We start from the raw sequence: 12086 nt of genomic DNA, 5'->3' as shown, positions 1-12086 counted from the left end.
GGCCAGTCTCTTCCTTGCAGTGACCCCTCCATGGCAGGGGGTTGGGCCAGATGAGCCCTTTAATCCTTCAAGCTCTGGCACTTGGTGCTTCAGGAAGGGAACTTCCAAGTGGGGCAGAGGGTGAGGTGGGGCAAGAACCAGGAGAGGACAAACTTTTCCAGCATCCCCGCTCCAATCCTGTCGCCTCCTCAGTGGGTAGGCTGGCAGGCTCCCCTTTGCCCTACAAGCTGTGGGGCCAAGGGAGCAGGTGATGCTCAGCCCTAGCCTGAAATACTCACTGGTCACTGAGGGTCACTGAGGTCTAAGTGCCAGGACTGTCCACTAACAGGCAGGGCCCATCTGCCTTGGCTAGCAGACCCCAGAGGTCAGTAGGGCTGCCTGAGTCATAGCCTTTGGTCTGCACCCACCCCCCACCTCCTCACTCAGCGTCAGTTTATCTGGGGGCCCGGCCTGGTCTGGTCTGGACCCAGGGTTGTGGCTATTTCTAGATGCCCTCCCTGTCTCCTTGGCCTGGGCCTCCATTCTCTCTCTTCCTCTTTCTCTCATTGAACTTGATGGCCACTGGCTTGGTGCCTGGACCTATGGTGGGTACTGACAACCAGCAGATGGCCCAAACTTGGTTCCCATCCTTATAGAGAGAGGGGAGAGGTGGACGTGTTTACAGATGATGACAATACAGAAAGGCTGTCATTGTCCCACATGCAGACTGCACATGGACCGAGGAAGGCCAGAGGAGGGAGCCACCCACTCAGCCAGGATAGTCAGGAAAGGCTTCACATAAGAGGTACCCTTTGGACTGGGTCTTGAAGGATACATAGAGTCTGCCAGGTGTGGGCTGAGAAATGGGGAAGGCAGAGGAAGAAGAGACAGTTAAGGAAGGATGAGATTTTCCTGGTGATTGATCTGGGATGAGGGCAGAGGATAAAAGTGGCAAGTGATGGGCGCCTGGGTGGCTCAGTTGGTTAAGCGACTACCTTCGGCTCAGGTCATGATCCTGGAGTCCCGGGATCGAGTCCCGCATCGGGCTCCCTGCTCAGCAGGGAGTCTGCTTCTCCCTCTGACCCTCTTCCCTCTCGTGCTCTCTATCTCTCATTCTCTCCCTCTCAAATAAATAAATAAAATCTAAAAAAAAAAAAAAAAAAAGTGGCAAGTGCTCAGATGGGAAGATAGTTTCGGGCCAGACAGGAAGAGGCCTTGCCCACCATCAAGGAGGCTGGCCTTTCTTCCAAAGGCCCTGGGGAGTCATTGAAGGCTTTGGTAGGGGAGCCTGAGGATCTGACTGAGATTATACTGAGAGTTCTCTGGCTGTTGTTTGGGGGCTGGACTGGACACTGGTCAATTAGGAGGCTGTGGCAGCCGCCCCAGGCTCTCACCCACACCAGCAGCCAGCAGGCGAGGGGAGGGGCAGGGACACACCTCTCCTAATTAAAGGCATGACCTGGAAACTGCACACATCTCTTCTCTCGGCCCGAAATTAGACACAGGGCCACATTTAGCTGCAAGTGAGATGGGGAGTCATGGTCATTATTCCGGTCTGCCTGCAAGTCTGGAAAATGGGGAGGACAGCCATCAGCGGCTGGGAGGTCCCTGACGTGGTAGTTAAAAGTCTCTCTCTGAAATCAGGTTTCCTGAGCTGCAGTCCCACCTTACCACTTCCAGCTTCGTGGGCAGATCATGTACCCTCTCGGGGCCTCTGTCACCTGGTTGAGGTAGAGTGAGCTAACGTGCCAAGTCTTAGAGTAAGTAGAGCCTGGTACATAGTGAGGCCCGGAGCTGTCTTTAAGTTCTGAGAAAAGGGGATGTTCTGGGGACAAATTCTGCCCGAGTCCCCTGGTAGAGCCAAGGTGTGCATATGGGGGCTGATGTATGGCTGGGGCAGCTGGGACTATCCAGCCCCCATCCCTGGGGGGGCTGAGGCCGAGGATGCTGGGAGCAGGACAGGGGGGTTCTGGGAAGAGAAAGATGGTTTCAGGAGGGAATTCACGAACATGTGGCCCAAGGAGATATACCCCTTGGACTCAGGAGTTTCCGAGGCAGCCCAACCCAGAGCTCCTCCCAGGACAACAGATCCCCCAGAACCAGGAGGCGGTGGTTAGCTTTGAGTCAAGGGCACTTGAAGCAGGGCTCAGACTCATAGCTGCTCTGTGGCCCTGGGCCTCCAGCCACCATCACCCGACTCTGGGCCAGGGTCTTCCCACCCAGAATCGGGAGATCACTTACCCCTGCTTCCTGCCATGTGGCTGTGGAGATTAGACATTAGTCCTGGCTCTGCAATTGGGCTGCACCCGCAGGGCTAAATGCCCAGGAGGGATGGGTCATAGAAGGTGGCCGTGGGACCCCTCCCAGGAAGGGGGAGCATGGCAGCTCTGTCGTGCTGAGCCACTTGCCTGTCCTACCTTCTCCCTCATTTGGCCTATGTTCCTCTTCCCAGGCTACTACAGGGAGTAGAACAGGGTGGGACCAGAGAGCTAATATGGCAGGGGGAGGCAAAGAGCCCAGAGGGCTGGGGGTAGATAGAGCCACTTTAGGGGAAAGGCAGAGTGATAAGACTGAGGGAAGATGAAGCGCTTAAAGTGAGGGGTGGGGTGTCTAGAGCTGGCTTTGGAGGAACCCATTCTCAGTCTCCCCGCAGTGAGGCCCAGAGGAGGAGCTTGCTGAGGACAGACTCTGTGCCTGAGGCATTTCTCTGTCCGCCACAGGGCAGCACCTAGCCCCCCTCCGAAAACCCCAGACTGAACCCCCAGCCCCAGGCCTACATGAAACAACCCTCCCCGCCCCCCGCCCCCCAGGCCCTTCTTAGGGGAAGATCTGAAAGGCAGCCTTGGCGGGGGGAGGAGAAGCAGCTGGGCCCCAGGCAAGGCTCCCTCATCTCACTGCCTTGCTCTGTGACCTGGGACAAATCACTTGCCCTCTGAGCAATGGTGGGGGCGGGGGGTGGGCAGGCAAGTGAGCTACTTTTACACCAGAAAGTCCTTTCTTCAAGCAAACTTTTAGAGGAAGTCCAGGAGATAAGAGAAATGAGAGGGAGCTGTTGTATGGGTGGGAGCTGAGAGGGGGCCTCGCCCCTGCTTGTGTGGACCTGGGGGCCAGCAGGGCCAGTGTGAAGAGTGTCAGGCGGATCTCTGGGCCTCAGTGGGCCCGGCTGCCCCACCCCTGCCTGATCTTGCTGTAGTCTGGGGATGGGGGTGCAAGAGGGGTGGGGACGGGGGTCCAGCAACTGTGGCAAACAGCAGGCAGAGCCCTAGCCCAGGTTGCCCTTCCATCCTGGGGAGCTGGCATTACCCACGAACACACCTTGAGTCCCTGGGCTGGAGGGGGGCGCAGAGAGAGCCCTCAGGTGCCAGGGCATCTGGATGCTTGGTAGCTTTCAAGTGCTGAGGAGAGGAGAAAGGAGGGGGAACTACGAGACTTGGGGTCAGGAAGCTCCTGGTGCCACCTGGTTAAGTGATCTGGAGCAGCCACCGTACCTATCCGGGTCTCAGTTTCCCCATCTGAACAATGAGGGATGTGTGCGATGATGTGGGTGTCCTCGGACACGTTCTCATTTGTGGCCAGACAGAAGATGGGGGCGGGTGGAGGCTGGGCTGTGGGTGCTGAGCTTCCCAAGAGAGACGGAGAGCTGCTTGTAGTTCAGAGGCATGGAGGAGGTCAGGGGTCGGGGCAGGGTTGGCAGGAAGACAGTCTGAGCTTCTCTGCCACTAAGTTGGTGTGTGTTGTCCCCTCTCGGGGCGATACTATCTCCATCGGTCTAAGGGGACCAGATACTGCCAGATCCAGGAGTCACTGACTCTCTGGAGTCAGAGACTGGGGCAGGGGTCTGGAACTGCCCCCGGGCCAGGGTCCCATTGTGCAGAGCCAGAAGTGGCTGTCACAGGCAGGGTGGATACTAAGGGTCAGGTAGGATGCAAGTGTGGAGGGGAACTTCGGGGTTACAACTTCTTCGGTTTACAGATGGGGAAACTGAGGCCTAAGAAGGGCAACCAGTTGTCCAAAGTCCCAGAATGGGCTGGGGGCAGAGCCAGGACCAGAAGCAGGACTCGTGACTACCCATTTCAGCTTCTCCTCACAGGAAGCCCTGATCAGGAGGTGGAGGGAATAGCTTCGTCTGGGCGGTGGGGAGACTGACACCTCCCTGACCCTGGGGGTGGGAGAGGGCAGAAATGACATGATGACACCTGCTGGAGATTGTGGTGCGCAGCGTGAACCCCGGCAGATGGGCTCACCTTCCTCTCCTCTCCCTGCACTCTCCCCAGGGCTGGTGATTCTGTTACTCTTCCCATCTTCCCACGGGGGCAGGGCTAGAGGTGTGGTGGGGCATTAGGATTTTGTAGAGACAGTGGGGCCGTGAGGTTACGCTGGAGATGCAAGGAGGAACTGAGGCCAGAGGCTTTCCCCTGTGTCTTGGGTGGGGGTGGGGTAGGTTATTCCCACAGAGAACAGCATTCTGGTCCCCAAGTCCAGAAGAAGACACATCCCAGACATGCTCATGCACACACACACACACACACACACACACACACACACACAACCCTGTGTGACCTCACACACACCCAGACACGTACACACATATCCCCTACCCCTGATTGGTTAGATAATTGGCAGGCCCACTGCAAAACGAAAATATGGGCCCCTTGTTAAAAAAATTATTAAGAATTTCAAGACGGTGACAGCCAAGCATTAAACCAAGAGCAGAACCTTTCTGAGCAGAGGGCACTATCAGGCTGCACATCCCTGAAGTTGGTCCCATCCCCCGCACATTCAAACCACTCCCTCGGGGACCCACAGTCCCACGGACATCCAGCCGGAGACACACCCACCCACAGACAGACATTCCCACCCCAGATGCCCCTGCACCAGCCCCTGTGCTGCTGGAGCCTTCCACTGGGCCAGAGCCTCTCCCAGCTGGCCAGGTCCAGCCACCCCCAGGCCCTTATGCTCACCCCTTACCTGGGCTGCCCGCTCTCTCCTGCCCTCTACCCTGCCCACACACCAGCCTGCCTGCTGGCTTGGGAGTGGATGACAGAGAGGGAGTGCTGGCCTGTCTGGCCGCTTTGCCTGCCGGTCTGCAGGGGTGCTGCTGAGAGTGGAATGCTAATAATAACCATGTAATAATAATAATAATAATACTTAAGATATGAACATTTACCATGTGCTAGGCGCTGTTCTAACAGTATAAATACAAACTCATTCAGTGCTCACAAGCAAATGTGGTAGATGCAGTGATTTATCTCCATTTGACGGATGAGGAAACGGAGGCACAGAAAAGTTGTCACTTGTCTGACATCTCACAGCTAGTAAGGAAGCCGGGATTTGAACCCAGGCCAACAGCTCCAGAGAGCCTGCTCTGTCGGCTGTTGCTATGGTTCTGTGCCACGATGGTTCTGTGGCCCACCCCTGGGAGCTCAGGACCTCTTGCGAAATGAAGGAAAAATGTGACTATGATGCAGCATCACCTTGACCGGGGCCATGGGCAACCCTGGGAGCCACTGGATGGTCACCAGACTGCAGAAACGGAGATGAGTATCTTCAGTTACATCTCAGTATTCAGAAGATGTCTGAGAGCTAGACAGATACCTGTGTCACCTCTTTACAGACAACAGTGTCAATTTATTTTAGAAAGAGAAAGGGTGGGGAGAGAGAGAGAGAGAACCTAAAGCAGACCCCATGCTGAGCTTGGAGCTTCAACTGGGGGGCTGGATCCCAGGACCCTGAGATCATGACCTAAGCTGAAACCAAGAGTGGGAGGTTTAACCGACTGAGCCACCTGGGCACCCCAGTGATGTAAATAAGGCATTTTTCAGTGACAACAGTGTAGGGGGTGGGATAGTGGACAGTGCACGTGGTGGCCTGTAATCCAGAAGACTTTCTCACTGACGGGAATAAAGAGAAATCCACCCAGCCGGGGAGTCCTGGACATCCACCTGGCCTCACGTGTGACCTCCTTTGATACCCGAGCTGCAGAGCGCCTGCCCAGTTCACGCCCCACCCTCCTTCTCCCCAGAGTTGCCCCTCCCCAGTCGGTGGCACTGCCAACTGAGGCTAGGCTGCCTCCTGTGACCCCGCCACTCCACGCCCATGGCCATGACAGATTGGTCCAGGAGTGCCTACCTGATCCAAGCAGGCCAATCAGGTCCTTTGGGGATTATGGATCGGCACAACAGGCTAGGGCCAGTCCCTGACCCAAGAACAGGTAAACTTGTTGACTGTAAAGCAAATGCCTTTACCCTCACTGCTGTTTGCACAAGAGAAAAGAAGCAGGAAGCTGTGTACAGGCAAGGAAAGGGTGAAGCAGTGATGAAGGTTTGCAGAGGCGCGCTCTCCACTCTGCCTCCCCTACACGGACACTTCAGGTAATTCCTGCTTTGTTTCAGTGAGCCTGAAAAATTGTTGTTACATGTAGTCAAATGGTCTTATTTAAGGCACTTAAGTTGGAAAAGGTAAGAAAACAAAGTACCACAAAGCCCCTGAATGTGTTGGTTTTATTGTCATGGTTGAAAATGGCGGACCCCAAAGTCCCAGAACTACCTGTGTTGGGGGAGTGTCCATAATGGAAGCATGAGGTCGTCTGTCTCTTCGTCCTGAAATTACTTCCCAGAGTATCTACCACATTTCTTCCCCAAGAGGAAATCTGCTTTAAGAAGGACTTTATTAAATTTGGATTTGGATTTGTTCAGTGGTGTGCTGGCAAATGTTTGACAACTGGTTCTTCAGAAATCCAAAGGCATGCATTATATATGTATGCACATTTATTAAATTTCCCTGATATAAAGGATGTGTAGCACACAATTTACAAATTACAACACGCTGCATGAACTCTTGACTATAAATTCCATATAGTCAATTGATTTCACAGAATGCTTTTGTTAATTGTTGCCAAAGTCTTGTGTCTCTAGTCTGTCTATGGTTGAAACTCAATCAAAATTTGCAGTGGGGTTGCATTTCAGTCTACTAACTCTATTCCCAATAAATTATTGTTATTAAATCTGATACATGAACTACTGTTAGTTACACTATATCTTACTGTCCCATAAATGTACTCATTGAACTGAAACCTCTTTGAGCGTCAGCCCTTCAGTGTCTTCTGTGCTATTAACATTTTGTACATCACTTTCTTTCGTCCAGAAAGTCAAAACAAATCAAGCCCTGATGTGAAGCATTTACCAATTCTCCTTGGCCAATTTCAAGTTACCAATGTGATATCACCAAACAGAGCTGGGAAGAGATGTGCAGAAGCACACCGTTAGGTCAAGCTTCCCTTAGACAGATACCACAGATGTGGACAACCTCAAGAGACTAGATAGTGGTAAAATGTCGTAAAATCATGAGGAAGTGAAGAGTTTTGAGTATTATCTTTATTTTAATAAAATGTATTTGATGTAAATGTAGGCAATTTAAATTTTAACGATGACTGTCCAACAACTGGTTCGCAAAATTCCTGAGCCCCCCAGCAACTGGCCCTTGTGAGCTGGTAAGACAGCTCTGGCACCCTGCGAACATGTCTCCACCCAAAGGCATCCCATGGGACGCTGTCAACAAGAGAGACCCCACGGCTGGAAGGACCATGGTGAAGCCATTTGCCCTGGGAAAGTCTAAGCTGGTTTGTGTCTTGGAGCAGAGGAAGAAACTTGGAGGGAAGAGATTTAAGGGCAAATTTCAGGGCAGGACACACCATCCACATGGCCGGTCCATTATGGCCATTTTCATCCCTCCACACTGAAATGTGAGATTAATGTTTTTTATTTATTATTTATTTATTTTCTTAAAGATTTTATTTGTCGGAGAGAGAGAGAGTGCACAAGCAGGGGGAGCGGCAGGCAAAGGGAGAAGCAGGCTCCCCACTGAGCAGGGAGCCTGATGCAGGACTCGATCCCAGAACCCTAGGATCATGACCTGAGCCGAAGGCAGATGCTTAACCCACTGAGCCACCCAGACATCCCGATTGTTGTTTTTTGTTAGTAAGTGCTCAGTGGATATCTCTGACCTCGGCCTCAGCCCATCTCCGCACCCCACCCTGTGTCTCAAACTCACCCCACTCATCATGATCGATAGTTGCCTGTTCTCACCCCAGACACCTGGAGGAGCAGCCCTGCTTGTTGGTTAGGTTTTTCCATCCCCATCACAGCTCACTGGCCCTCTTCCCCAGGGAAAGGCCTCGCTAAGCCCTAAGATCGGTATCTTTGCACCAGCCCACATGGCAGGAGGGATTGTTTAATTTTAAAAGAATGCAGTGATGGGATGCCTAGGTGGCTCAGTCAGTTAAGCATCTGCCTTCAGCTCAGGTCATGATCTTGGGGTTCTGGGATCGAGTCCCGTGTCAGGCTCCTTGTTCAGCAGGGAGCCTGCTTCTCCCTCTGCCTCTGCCCCTCCCCCTGCTTGTGCACTTTCTCTCTCTCTCTCTCTGTAAAATAAATAAATAAAATCTTAAAAAAATAATAAAAGAATGCAGTGCCTCTTATACTCCTCTCCATTCTTCAAAACCCTACTCATGTCACCCCTCTTCTGCCATCTCACCTTCCAACAGTGCTATGGCCAGGACTTGTCTATATTCCTCTCATTACCTATTCAGACAAGAAGGTGAATGCTTACTAATCAGCGCCCTTGACTAGGCTGTACATTTTTCCTCAAGGGCAAGGACTGTGTCGATGTTGTATGTTACTGTGTGGACAGTGTCTAATGTAGGGCCTGGCACTGAGCATTTTCTCAATAAATATGTCCAATTTAAAAACCTGAATATATATTCTTCAATGCCATGTGGACTCCTGTTCGCCCAGGGAGATGATTTGGACTCAGTCCTTCCCTCAAGGAAGCTCCCCTTGGGGCCCCTTGCACCTCCTCTTCATCTCCCTAAATATGTATTTCCCACTTGGATCTCTGAATGTCAGAGCCAGAGGCGTCCTGAGGCCATTTGGTCCCATCAACTTGTAAGGTCCAGAGAAGGGCAGGGAGTTGCCTAAGCTCGCACAGCTCATTCATAGGCTGGAAACCAAACCTTATGTCTCCCAGATCAGGATTCCCTTCTTAGATACAGGGAAACAGGCCTAGAGAGAGGAAGGTGAGCACAAACTCACACAGCAAGTGAAGGGCAGAACCAGGGTCCGAGAAATTCTGGCCCACCCAGATCTCCTCGGGATCATCCTCCTCCTCCTGAGACCTGGAAATGAAACTTGAGGGTGTCCCCTCCATGCACTCTGGGTGAAGAGAAGCAATTCTGGGGGTCCTGGTTTTGGAGGTGACGGGTGCACGCACCAGTTTGTCCACCAGGGGACACTACAGAGTGGTCTGCCCACTGAGCCTGGAGCCCTGGTTCATCTGTACTGAGGCCAGATGGCCAGACGGAGGTCCTGGGAGGCGAAGGACTTGCCAAGGTCATCCTGAGAGCCAGAGACAGAACTGGCACTTGACCGGGCCTCCTGACACCAGTCAGATGGATGGCCGAATGTGGCCTGGGGGTGGGTCTTCAGCCCTCTGAAGGCCCTCCTCGGCCAGGCTGGGCTGAGCCACACCCCTGGCTGGAACGGCATGGCACCTCTCCCTGGCACGACGACCAGTGCTGAGCCACACCCTGCCTCGTCCCTGCTGTGTGCAGTGACGTCCCCCACCCCTATCAGCCCAGATCTGTGTTTAGGGGACACGGGCACTCTCCGCGTGCCTGCTTTGTCTGCAGGGAGGAGAGGGTGGGCCTGGGGTTAGACCCAGGGGGCGGCAGACAGACAGGCTACTCAACCTCAGACCAGGTCACCCATCTCTTCGTGCGTCCGTTTCCTTAATGGTAAGGCAGAGATCATGGTAGTTCTTTTTGTGGTTTTTAAAAAGGTTTTATTTAAATTCAAGTTGGTTAACATATAGGGATTATAGTAGCTCTTCTCTCGGAGTTGTAGGAAGGATTAAATGAGAGGCACAGCAAGTCCTTGGGAGCTTTTTATCACGACTGAAACCTGTACTAGCTCCTGAGACAGGAGCGAAACCACCTCCACCTTACCGATGGCAACTGAGGCTCAGAGAGATCAAAAGTGAGCAATAATAATGTAATGTTCTGTTGGGCGCCAGGTATCCTTGGCAGCCACCACCCAAGGGTGTAGCAAATAGAACTTTCTTTTTCCTCAATGAGTTTTGTCTAAATTGGAGTGGGAGATGAACTTACATAGAGCTCAGGCTTGGGTGGGCCCTTGTGTTTCCCAGTCCTGTGTCCACACAGGTTACCTGGGTGACACGGTTGTCCCTTTTGCTTTGAAAGACTGACGTCTCTCCGCGCTTCCGGGCTGTACTGGAGGACACAGGAATCGTTCTGCTGAGCTGGGGGCCGCACTGCGGTTTGGGATCATTCTGGCAGGTTCCCCTCTGGACTCTGGCTGCCCTCCGCAGGGCCGCTGACAGCTCTGTCCTCCCCACTTGCCCCATCCTTCCTCCCCTTCTACCCTGGGGAGGCCTCTCACCTGCCTCACAGACCACCTGCTTGCAGCGGGAGGGGTAGCTTAGGAAAAGGGCAAAATACCAGGAGAGAAAGAAACAGCTGGGTTACATCAGTACATATTTCTGGAGTGCCTTTTACAGGTACCAAGCACAGTTCAGGCCCTGGGGTTGCAGCTATGGGCAAACAGACCCACTCCCTTCTCTCAAGGGGAACTGGAGGGGCCAGACGGAGATGGTCACAGTGGCTATTATTTATGGAGCCCAACTATGTGCCATTATGTCCCATTTACTCCTTCCAACAACATAATGATGTAAGTGCTCCAGGTATCCCCACTTCATAGGTGAGGAAATAGAGCACAGAGAGGTTTGGTAACTTGCCCAGGCACAGAGCTAATAGGGGTAGGATGCTGGCCCAGGCAGTCTGAAACTTTAACAAGGTCATGAGGCTGAGAGGGGCTGGCTATGCGTCCCGCTGGGGAGGACGCTACAGTTTCCCTGGTGAGGAGGTGGTGTTTGAGCTGAGACCTGACTAATGATAAGGAGCCGCCATGCTAGAGCTGGGGCACCAGCATCACAGGCAGAGAACAGCAAGCGCAAAGGCCCTGGAATGAGAATGAGCGTGACTTCTCCAGCTCATTGGAAAGAAAGCCCCCGTGGCCCGGAGGGTGGTGGGAGGTGGGGGGGGGGAGTAGAGGGACCCAGACCGGCAGTGTAAACCCCTCGAGGGTTTGCAGCCAGGCAGGGCCAAGCCCTAGGCCCATAAACCCCAAGAGGTCATTATCTCTCTGCCCAGCAGCTGGGTACTCACCGTTGGGCCCTCTTCCAACCTCTCATTGGTTCTGGGACGCTGGTGACCACCAGTTTCCTGGGGGAGGGGCCCAAGGTGGGGCTGGAGGCCCAGAGAAGCCTTTTTGCTCATGGGGTGCTGGGCAGGTGGTGCTGACCCTTGAGTCAGAGGCCCTGAGTTCCGGCCCAGTGGTGGCAAAGGCCTTTTGACTGGGGTCATGAAGATTGCCCAGTCTTGAAGCCCTAGCCCTGAGCCCAGCTGTCCCATTGGCTCCCCTCAGCCTCCTGGACTGATTTCTCCTACCCCGCAGTGACAGGAGAGGCCCCTGTGAGGGGGCCTACTTAGCACTTCCTCTTCTGGATGCCAGGGCTTTCTCTCTCCCCACACACGGAGCAGGTATTACCTCCGCCCCTCCCACTTCCCCTAAATCCTGGGGGTTCAGCGAGGTCAATGAAACCACATTGCTTGGGTCATCTGGTTCTGCCCATGGGGAATTTTCACCCATGGGTGCCTTTGCTCACGCTGTTCCCTTAGAATGCTTGGAATGCCCTTTCTACTTCTGTTTGCAGTGAAAATACCTCCTACTTTATTCTAGAAGGTGTAACACACTAATTCCTTTCTTTTTTTTCCTTTCTGACTTCCTCCCTCCCTCCCTCGTCTGTCCCTCCCTCCCTTTCTCCCTCCCTCCCTCCCTTCCACTGTCCCTTCCTATCCATTCATTTCATCCATACATTTGGGCATCCATTCATCCGCCAGTTCTGCAAAGCACTGGGGGCACAGAGAGGGTAGGACAGACCCTGAGGTCAAGCAGTATAATTATCCTGGGGCGCCTGGCTGGCTCAGTTAGAAGATGTGCGACTCTTGATCTTGGAGTCGGTAGTTTGAGCCC

The sequence above is a fragment of the Callorhinus ursinus genome, unplaced genomic scaffold, assembly GCF_003265705.2.
Source record: "Callorhinus ursinus isolate GAN/ISIS: 27379988/994484 unplaced genomic scaffold, GSC_fseal_2.0 scaffold18, whole genome shotgun sequence".
NCBI lineage: Eukaryota > Metazoa > Chordata > Mammalia > Carnivora > Otariidae > Callorhinus > Callorhinus ursinus.
The sequence above is the reverse complement of the archived record's forward strand: the minus strand, read 5'-3'. Positions refer to the sequence as shown.